General features: G+C 47.0%; 1 long non-coding RNA gene across 1 annotated transcript in view; it reads right to left on the bottom strand.

The window, feature by feature from the left end:
* Positions 1-9,312, bottom strand: part of LOC116542318 — a 14,492-nt gene extending 5,180 nt beyond the window's left edge. Inside the window, exon 1 of the long non-coding RNA XR_004265166.1 lies at positions 8,170-9,312. This is a non-coding gene — a long non-coding RNA (uncharacterized LOC116542318). The remainder of the gene's footprint in view (positions 1-8,169) is intronic.
* Positions 9,313-9,736: the final 424 nt, after the last annotated feature.

Raw genomic sequence — 9,736 nt, 5'->3', positions numbered from 1 at the left:
CACGTACTCAGGAGCCACAGACTCATGGTCCCTTTAACCTACACCCAGAATCATCAGGCAGACCTGGGCCTGAAGGGCAGTACCCACCAAGGGAAAGCCGAGCCCCTCCAGGGGCAATGTGTTAACCCTTTGCGCTCAGGGCCTTAACATGGCCCAAACTGGCTCCATCTGCTGCTGGCAGGAGACGAGTGAAGGAATAAGTCCCCGGAGTCGGGAGCTTCCTCTGCCTGGGGGCTTGGACTGCTGCATTTCCTTACCTTTTTTCAGGGGGCACATTGTGAGATTGTGGTATAACCTCAAATGGTTACAGTCAGGAAGTGGCAGCTTGGTATTGGAACCAAGGTCAGATGTGGCTGCAGCAAATGAAGATGCTGTTCAAAGTGCTTCTAGCCTTGCAGCGGGGTCAAATACTCAGTATCAACCCGCAAATCGGTAACATTATCTTCATTTTAATGTTTTTATTACAGAAATTACCTTCATGTTAACCTTTTGATTATAGAAAATTTCGTAACATAAAAATGGAATTAACGAATCCCTATGTGCCCATCACCCAGTTTCAACAATTATTTACTCAAAGCCAACCTTGTTTTACCTGTATCCTCACCAATACCTGCCCACTCTCTCCATATTATGTCCTCACATTTTATAGTTGAAGAAGGCAAGGCACAAGCATAAATGAGAAAGAATGAATGGAATCACTTATTCTGAATAGGTGAGAGTAGGGTAGAGGTGGGAAGTGGGGGGTGAAGGAAATGGATCATGTTTTTAGGGTGGCATGTATATATTTTGGAAAAGGCAAGGTCAATAAAACACTCATGTAATTCTTGTTTGGAACATTAAAAAAAATCTATTGTTTTGATAATATAATTTACAGAAGGGAAAGCTGTACAAAGCCTTTCTCAAAGCATTGGTGGGAATTACATCAAAAGCTGAGCCTGTGGGACTTTTATATTTATTAGAAAAGGGCCATGGGTTAGAATAGGTTATAAATATAGGATCAGAATACATCCAAGCTTCCTTTCCTCTTTGCCACCCCAGGTCTACCCTAAATTGGAGGTCATGGCTATTCCCCTTTACGGCATCTAGTACTCTTCTGTGTAACCAGGAGGCTTCAGTAAATGCCTCTGAGAGGTGGACTTCCTTGCAGTCTCAGTTAAAGTGTAAAGTAATGGAAGACCTAAAAGAAACTGCTCAAAAACATCTTAAACATGGCATTTCCAAAATTTAAAAAAAGACCTTGAGCAAGCCCCATAATTTTCAAACTGTTTCCTGGAAGCTTATAGATGTTTAAGGGGTTTGGCAAACATTGACATGTACCAGTCAACCTTGGAAGAATTAAACGTCCTGAGGAAAGCATTTATTGCATTTATTTTATTTTGGAGTTTTGCTGCAAAATTTCAGAATTATTTTTTCTTTTTCTGAGATGGAGTCTTGCACTGTCACCCGGACTGGAGTGCAGTGATGCAATCTCAGTTCACTGCAACCTCCGCCTCCCAGGTTCAAGTGATTCTCCTGCCTCAGCCTCCCGAGAAGTTGGGATTACAGGCACCTGCCACCACGCCTGGCTAATTTTTTGTATTTTTAGTAGAGATGGGGGTTTCACTATGTTGGCCAGGCTGGTCTCGAACGCCTGACCTCATGATCCACCACCTCAGCCTCCCAAAGTGCTGGGATTACAGGCGTGAGCCACGGCGCCCGGCCCTTCAGAGGAATTTTTTAAAAAAGAGTTCTGCTGAAAAATCACTGACAGTAGTCTTCCGTAGGAGAGGAGCTGCTGGTGTAGAGAGAGGGTGTGACTGTTTCAAGTTCACACAACAGATTAGGGGAACTGTGGGGACCAGTGCGCGTTATGTCCCAGCAACGATAAGACTAGGATGGGCCACCTGTGGCTGCCCATGTGCTAGCCCACACCTCACCCCAGGTGGGGCCTTGATGGTGAATTGCATTAATGGCCCCAGATCATCACCTCTCTCTGAATCCATGCCCTTGCTTTGTGACTGTACTGCCCTCCCAGTCTGCCTGGATTCAGCCGTGTCAGCTGTGCTTTAGCCAACAGGAGGCAGAAGGACGCTGTGCGATGAAGGATTAACCCAGCCTGCCTCGGTGGTCCAAACCTGCCCACTCCAAAGCAAGTTTTGGCCTGTGGCAGCCTGATAAGAATGTCATTGTTTACCTGAAGGCCGTGGGTCATGTCATGTGGTCTACACTAAATGAGATTTATGGCAGGAGTTGTGAGCCACATAATATCCACGTGATCTCTGGAGAAGCTGGAAACTAAGGCCCACCACATGGGCAGTCAGCCAGATCCCAATAAGAACCCTGGACACTAAGGTTGGCGTGAGCTTCCCTGGGTGGCAATGTTCCCTGTATGTTGCCATACATCCCTGCTGGGAGAATGAAGCCCTGTCTGTGAAACTCCACTGGGAGACGACAGCTGGAAGTCAGCACCTGCTGTCTCCTATGCACCCTTTTTCCATGGCTGATTTAATCCGTATCGTTTTCCTATAGTAAACTGTAACCACGAGTATAACAGCTTTGCTGTGTTCTGAGTCCTTCTAGTGAATCAGTGAACTTACAGGTAGTCTTGGAGACCTCTGAATAAGACAGTATGCCGATTCTGAGTGTAGGCCTCAAGAGGCCTTGAAAGCACTTCTGCCGTTCTCTTGCACTTCTGTGATTGCCTTGGGAAAGGAACACTTGTGCCAGCCCACCAGTCCAGGAAGGGAAAGAGATGTGCGGAGCAGGGCCACTTTCCAGGTCCATCCTAGATCTGTCTAGCCCCAGCTGGTTGTGCATGAGTGAGCCCAACAGAGACTAGCACGGCCACACAGCTGAGTCTAACCTACAGTCCCTGACCCCAAGCTGACCCGCATACACACTCATGAGAAATAATACATAGCTGTTTCAAGCCAGTGAACTTTAAAATGATATGTCATCAGTACTAGAATTGATAAACCCTCAAACCAAAGTGGTGGACCCAGCCTTGCTCTAACTGATGTTAGGACTCAGAGAGCCTCTGCAAGCTAGTTACTCTGAGGGTCTCCGCATCCTCAGCTTCCAAGTAAGGAGAGAGTTACAAATCAGCCACCCATGTAGTTTCATTCATGCAAACTGCAAGTTGATCAGTTTCTCCAAAGGATGCCTGAGCGTCAGTATGGAAGGCCCTGTGGACATTTTTGTGGGAAGAGGCATGGATGAGTGAAGAAGGGATATGGTCTGAAAGCAGGGCTGAGCAAGAGGGAGAAAAAGTGGGCCCCAGAGAGGAGGGTAAATATGAAAAGGACTATATGAAGAGAGAAGTAGGGAAGCACCGCGAGAGGATTTTGTATAACCTCCCAACCTGCGATCTTCCAGCAGGTATGTACATCCTCACACCAGCAGGTCCTTCCAAAATGCTGCGGGTTCCCCAGAGCACAATCCTGAATGCACTCCTGTCTTTCCACAGGCTCCTGCTCTTGGATACACCATTGGCCTTTTGGACTTCATCACAGTTCTGAATACTCAGGCTCAACCCTGGACCCTCCCAAGGTTAAGGATTGCTTCATTCTTTAGATCCAACCACTCCTAACTGGGATCTCCCCACTACTTGACAGAAGCCTAGTCCTGGGGTAGAGGGCCTTCCCAGGCTGACGCCCTCTACCCCAGGCCTCCCCTGACCGCCTGCAGTAGACTAGATTACTGTTGAACAAATATTCACTCCTTTCATCGTGCCTCCCCGGAGGAAGGATAGCCCCAGACACATTCACATTGGGCTTGTTCTTGTGACTGCTTAGCCAATGAAATGTGAGTGGAAGTGAAAAGAAGCTCACTCCAAGCCTATATTTTCAGGGCCATCGTATTTCTGCCTTCCCCTCTGGGAGACTCTAACCTCCATCATGAGAAGATTAGGCTCCAGGTCACCGCTGCCACAAATCTTGGGTCAAGAATGAGAGATGTGAAGCAAATAGGAGCTTGAGGCTCAGCTTAAAGCAGAGCTGCCTTAGTCAACCCACAGGCATTAAGACAAGATTTAAGTAGTTTGTCATGCAGTACATTGTGGTGGCTGCTGACTAACACACTACTCACGAGGGGACAGCCAATATCTTGCTGAAGTGAGATCACTATTATGACATTAGCTACCACAAATCACTAACAAAGGAACATTTGCTGTATTCAGAGACACTTACATAAATTTATTCTAAGTATCAACATTTTCGGGCAAGAATGAATCACATCTGGCTATTATTTGCTTATAAGAATTGGACGATGTTAACGCGCATGCTCTGGAAGAAAACCCAAGCGAGGACTGTTCTACTATCACCAATCCAAGGAGAGATCAAGAATGCAAAGTGACACTACTGTCTCAGGAAAAGAAACTTGCACGCAAACAAATTAAACCCCCTGCCTATCTTCCATTTGGCTGCTTTGATAAACAAAAAGGACACAAGTTTTGGAGTTAGAGGGGAGCTGACTTGGTTCCCTGCTACAAAATGTACTTACAAAAAAAAAGACTTTGCGGAACCAGTCTGATGGGAGTCTCAAAGTATGTGATGGTCGGCAGTGGAGAGGGGCTGTACTTATCTTCAGAGGCTGCCGTTAACAGTCTTCCAGACCGGGTGACTTCAACAACAGACATTGATTTTCTCGCTTTTCTGGAAGCTAGCCATCTCAGATTGCTGTGGGACAGCCCACAGACAAAACCTCTCGAACACCAAGCTAGGAAGGAAGGGGTGATTTATTCAGCCGGGAGCTGGCAGCGGGTTTGAATGCCCCAAATAGCTGAGCTCTCCTAACAAAGAAAATCCCTGCCCTTTTAAAGGCTTACAACTCTAGAAATTACATGTGAAAGGGTCTTGGTCCATGGAGTAGGCGTGGGGTATGTGACTTAGGTGGGGGTTTGATCGTGTTTAAGTAAAAGCAATGCCTTCCGGAAAGATTCCTCCACACCATGCCTGCCATCTATAGGAGGGTGATTAAAGGCAGTGCCGGGTCTGCCAGCCTTTACTTCTCCTATTGAAATGCAATGTCAAAGTCAAGGGGGAGGTGGTCTTAGATGCTTAAGTGTGATTAAGGGTCTCCTTCAAGGTGAAGGTCTCAGGAGAGTTGGTTTCCTCTGAGCCTTCCCGCCCTGGTTTGCCGTGGCTGTCTTCCCTGCAGGCTGGTGTCTGTCTTCATCTCCTATTTGATATCAGTCAGATTGGGGTGGGGCCTGGGGCCCACCCCAGTGACCTCATTTAACCTTGATTACCTCTTTAAAGACCCCATCTTCAAATACAGTCATCTTCTGAAGCTAAAACACTGGGAGTTAGGACTTCAAAATAGGAATTTCGTGGGGACACAATTCAGCCCATAAGGGTAGAAATCACCGGCAGTCAGATCAACATTAGGAAGAACTCTCTGACCAGAAACACCAAGGGCTGTCAACGGAAAGAAGGAGGTCCCTGTCGCAGGAGCTATTTCAGCTATTTCTGTGCTTCCTGGATGACCTCTTCAGCAAGGATTTTTTTTTTTTTTGAGACAGGTTTCCCTGTGTTGCCCAGGCTGGAGTGCAGTGATGTAATCACAGCTCACTGCAGCCTCAACTCCTGGGTTCCAGCCATCTTCCTGCCTCAGCCTCCCAAGTAGCTGGGACGACAAGTGTGTACCAACAAGCCCAGCCACTCCTTGTATTTTTTTTTATTGTACCTTAAGTTCTGGGGCACATGTACAGGTCTTGTAGGATTGTTGCATAGGTACACACATGCCATGGTGGTTTGCTGTCTCCAACCCCCCGTCACCTACATCAGGCATTTCTCCCAGTGTTATCCCCCCCCAACCTCTCTGCACCCTGCTGTCCCTCCCCAGCCCGCAACCCCCCAACAGACCCCAGGGTGTGATGTTCCCCTCCCTGTGCCCGTGTGTTCTCATTGTTCATCACCTGCCTATGAGTGAGAACATGCGGTGTTTCGTTTTCTGTTCTTGTGTCAGTTTGCTGAGAATGATGGTTTCCAGATTCATCCATGTCCCTAGAAAGGACACAAACTCATCGTTTTTTATGGCTGCATTGTATTTTTTATAGAGATGGGATCTCCCTATGTTGCCCAAGTGAGCCTCTAACTCCTGGCCTGGACACCAAGCCCCAAGCAATCCTCCTACCTTGGCCTCCCAAAGTGCTAGGATTACAGGTGTGAACCACCACACCTATCCTGTTTCTTTTGCTGGTTTAATAAAGATGCCTGTAGAGTTTACCGTATGCCCAGTGCTATGCTCGGTGTTGAAAAGGGAACAAAGCATTTATAACATCTTCCCTCCTGCAGCCTTAAGTCTAGTGCTGCATTTAGGCATCATACAAGTAAACACATAAATGAACATATAATGGCAAATTGCACGAGGGCTTTCAGAGTATAAGGGGCTCCTTTCGTTGGCTAGCCAGGGAGGATGTAACAGACAATATCTGTTGCTAACACAACCCTGATTATTTCAGGTACCTAGAGATCCTTTTGTCTTGGAGAGTTCAGGCCTTTACCCAGCTCCCAGAATGACTTAAAGTGGTTCTAAGCAGTCTTTGAACTCTCATTTCCCTTGACCAATGACTGGCTGTGGAGAGGCCATGTACTCTATTTCTGGCCAAAAAAATGAAAGCCAGTCTGTTAATTATGCCTTCCTAAAATATTTTCCTTTTCTGATTAAAAAAATAGACCTAGCTGTAATGGCCTTTGTTCTTACTCTTTTCTTCTTTGTCCTTTCCTATTCTTCTGGACTGAAGTGTAGACGTGATGCCTGGAGGCATGGCAGCTATCTTGCAACCATGAGGCAGCAAGCCAAGTACCGTAAGGACAGAGGGATGGAAAGACAGAAAGAGACTGGTTCTTGACAACATCATCAGGCTGCATCATCAGCCTCCACTCTGTACCTCTGCCTGCCTCTTAAGTTAGGAAAATAAACCCTACTTGTTTAAGCTTGAGAAGTTGAGTTTTCTCTCCCTTGCAGTCAAACACATTCCCAGTTTATTAGTCCAACAGAACTCACTGAGGAAGTAACATTTGCCTGAAACCTGAAGGCTAAGCAGATGCTATGCAAGTGAAGAACAGGGAAAAAGCATTCCAAGTGGAAGGACAACACGTAAAGACCCCAGGCAGGAAGAAGGCACCACGGCCAAACCAGCAAGGCCTGTGGGACGTGGTATGTTTCATTCCTTTATAATTCACAAGATGTTTAACAACTGAAGGGCTGGCGTAATGGAGCAAACCTTACAGTCAGGTGTCCTCAGTAGCGAGGCCTGCAGCTCTCCCAGAGACACAGCATGCACTACTTATTGCCTGCTGAGCCTGGACAAACATTCACTCCCTTCTGCCTTTCCCTTGGCCTGGTTAGTTACGAATTTGCAGCCAGAGTTTGACTACTAAATAAAGTATTTGGTAGGTTGCCTTGTTGGTTTGGCTGCTAGCCCTTGATCTTACAGAGAAAACTAACACCATCTTTGCCCTCAGAGCAATGAGTCCAGACCGAGGATCAACCATGCTTCTTTGGCAGCCATTGGAAGATAGTTTTCTACTGCTCATCCTGAGTCTTTCAAAAACCTGGCTATTTTTTCCCTTAATATGAGGAGAATTAATAATTTTTTTTAATGTACAGGGAAGGCACAGGCCTGATGCAGTGCCCTGGGGCTGGTTAATCAGGGGCAGTGACTCCACCTCTAGACCTGGAAGTGCCACTGGAAAATAAGGAACTGGTAAAGGTGACACCATTTCCCTGTGCCTGGTCCTTGTGAAGAAGGAGACCCTTAACCCTCTTAAGTTTCTAAGAGCCCTTCTCCCTAGACTTCTACATTGCATTTCAATAGGAGAAGTCAAGGCTGGCAGACCCGGGCACCACCCTAATCGCACTCCTGTAGATCACAGGCATGGTTGGAGGACTCTTCCCCGAGGGCATTGTTTTTACTTAAACACGGTCAGACCCCCACCTAGTCACATACCCCATGCCTACTTCATGGATCAAGACCTTTTCAGACGTAATTCCTAGGGTCCTAAGCCTTTAAAAGGGCAAGGATTTTCTTTGTTAGGGTGCTCAGCCATTGGGGCATTCACGCCTGCTGCAGCTCCTGGCCAAATAAATCACCCCTTCCTTCCCAGTTTGGTGTTCAAGAGGTTTGTTTGCGGCCATTCCTGTTTCACTTGCTGTCCTCCCAAGACTCCACCTGGTGCTGCCTACCTGTACCATTTGCCACTCAATAAGTGTGGAGTTTCTACTGGTCACCACACTGCCCTGTAGCATCTGAAGACCGTGTTCTTTCTAAGGCAGGTTTCTGACCCACTCCTGGCCTACACTAGGAGATCTGCCCAAGCAAACCTCACACCGCCAGCTTCATGACTCAAAGCGCCATGATTTCTGCAGAACAAAAATCAGCATTTAGTTGCCACTGTGGAGATGTATTTGCCATTACAGTCTGAGGGTTTGAATAGGTGAGGAACCAGAAAGCATAATTGTCATTGAACAACGTGCAGGTGAGTTAACAGAGACACGGGGGCGAGGGGGCGCATGAGAGACGCACAGCTGTTTTCACTCCGGGCTAGAACTGGTATTTGCACCCTCCCAGCTAAAGAAAGGCCTTGGCTGAATATGTCCCAGACACCAGCAGAGATTTTACGGAAACTTTTATAACTTGACCTATGAGGCCCAGAATGCCTTTCGCTGGCTTCCTCTCCCTCACATTAAACCCCTCGTGCCAAACCTGCCCCAAGTTGCGGCCCCTGTGACCGTTCCCCCAAAGTCCCCTGAATCTGGCCCTCAGGGATGGCCCCTCTTGGGAACTCTAACATCTCTGCTGTCTCAGTCCTCAGCACTTCCTTCCCCATCCTCTCGCCTGACCCCGCTTTGGCTCTGACTCAGCTAATGCTGTTTTAAGAATTCCTCCACCAAATTAAAATCTCTTAGAGGTCAAGGACTCAATGTTATCCTAGCCTTCTCAATGGCTATGAGGCTGATGATAAATTAAGATGTTGATCTTCAATGATACAAAGAAATGCCATACTCCCTGTTTTCCACCTTTGCTTTGTTCTGTCTTTGCAAATTCACCTACTCCCTAACATTTATTTATAACCCCCAAATCAGTATTTGCAGCATTTTTGTGGTCACTCATGGACATATGCAGGGAACCAAGACATTAGAGTCACTCAATGCCTACATTCCCAGCTGAGGTGAGGCGAGCCGTGCTCTGCCTTCTTGTGTCAGTGCTGATGGGAGGTGATCAGAGGGCGGTGGTGGCAGGGGTGGGCAGTGGAGGGCGAGAAGCTCAGCTCTGGGCGAGCTGAATGGAATCTGCATCCCAGCTCTGGCACTAGTAAGGTGGCCCCAGGAGGGTCACTTATCACTTCTGAAGGTCATGTCTCTTTTGTAAAATAAAAAATATGTAATCTGGCCAGGTGCGGTGGCTCATGCCTGTAATCCCAGCACTTTGGGAGATGGGTGGATCACCTGAGGTAAGGAGTTCGAGACCAGCCTGGCGAACATGGTGAAACCCCATCTCTACTAAAAATACGTAAATTAGCCAGGTGTGGTGGTACATGCCTATAATCCCAGCTACTCCGGAGACTGAAGTAGGAGAATCACTGAGACCTGGGAGGTGGAGGTTGTAGTGAGCCAAGATTGTGCCACTGCATTCCAGCCTGGGTAACAGAGGGAGACTCTGTCTCAAAATAATAATAATTATATATATATATATATATATATATATATATACACACACACACACACACACATATATATATATACATACATA

This window comes from Sapajus apella, unplaced genomic scaffold (genome assembly GCF_009761245.1).
Source record: "Sapajus apella isolate SASKATOON/1434 unplaced genomic scaffold, GSC_monkey_1.0 scaffold4, whole genome shotgun sequence".
Taxonomy (NCBI): domain Eukaryota; kingdom Metazoa; phylum Chordata; class Mammalia; order Primates; family Cebidae; genus Sapajus; species Sapajus apella.
The sequence above is the reverse complement of the archived record's forward strand: the minus strand, read 5'-3'. Positions and strand labels throughout refer to the sequence as shown.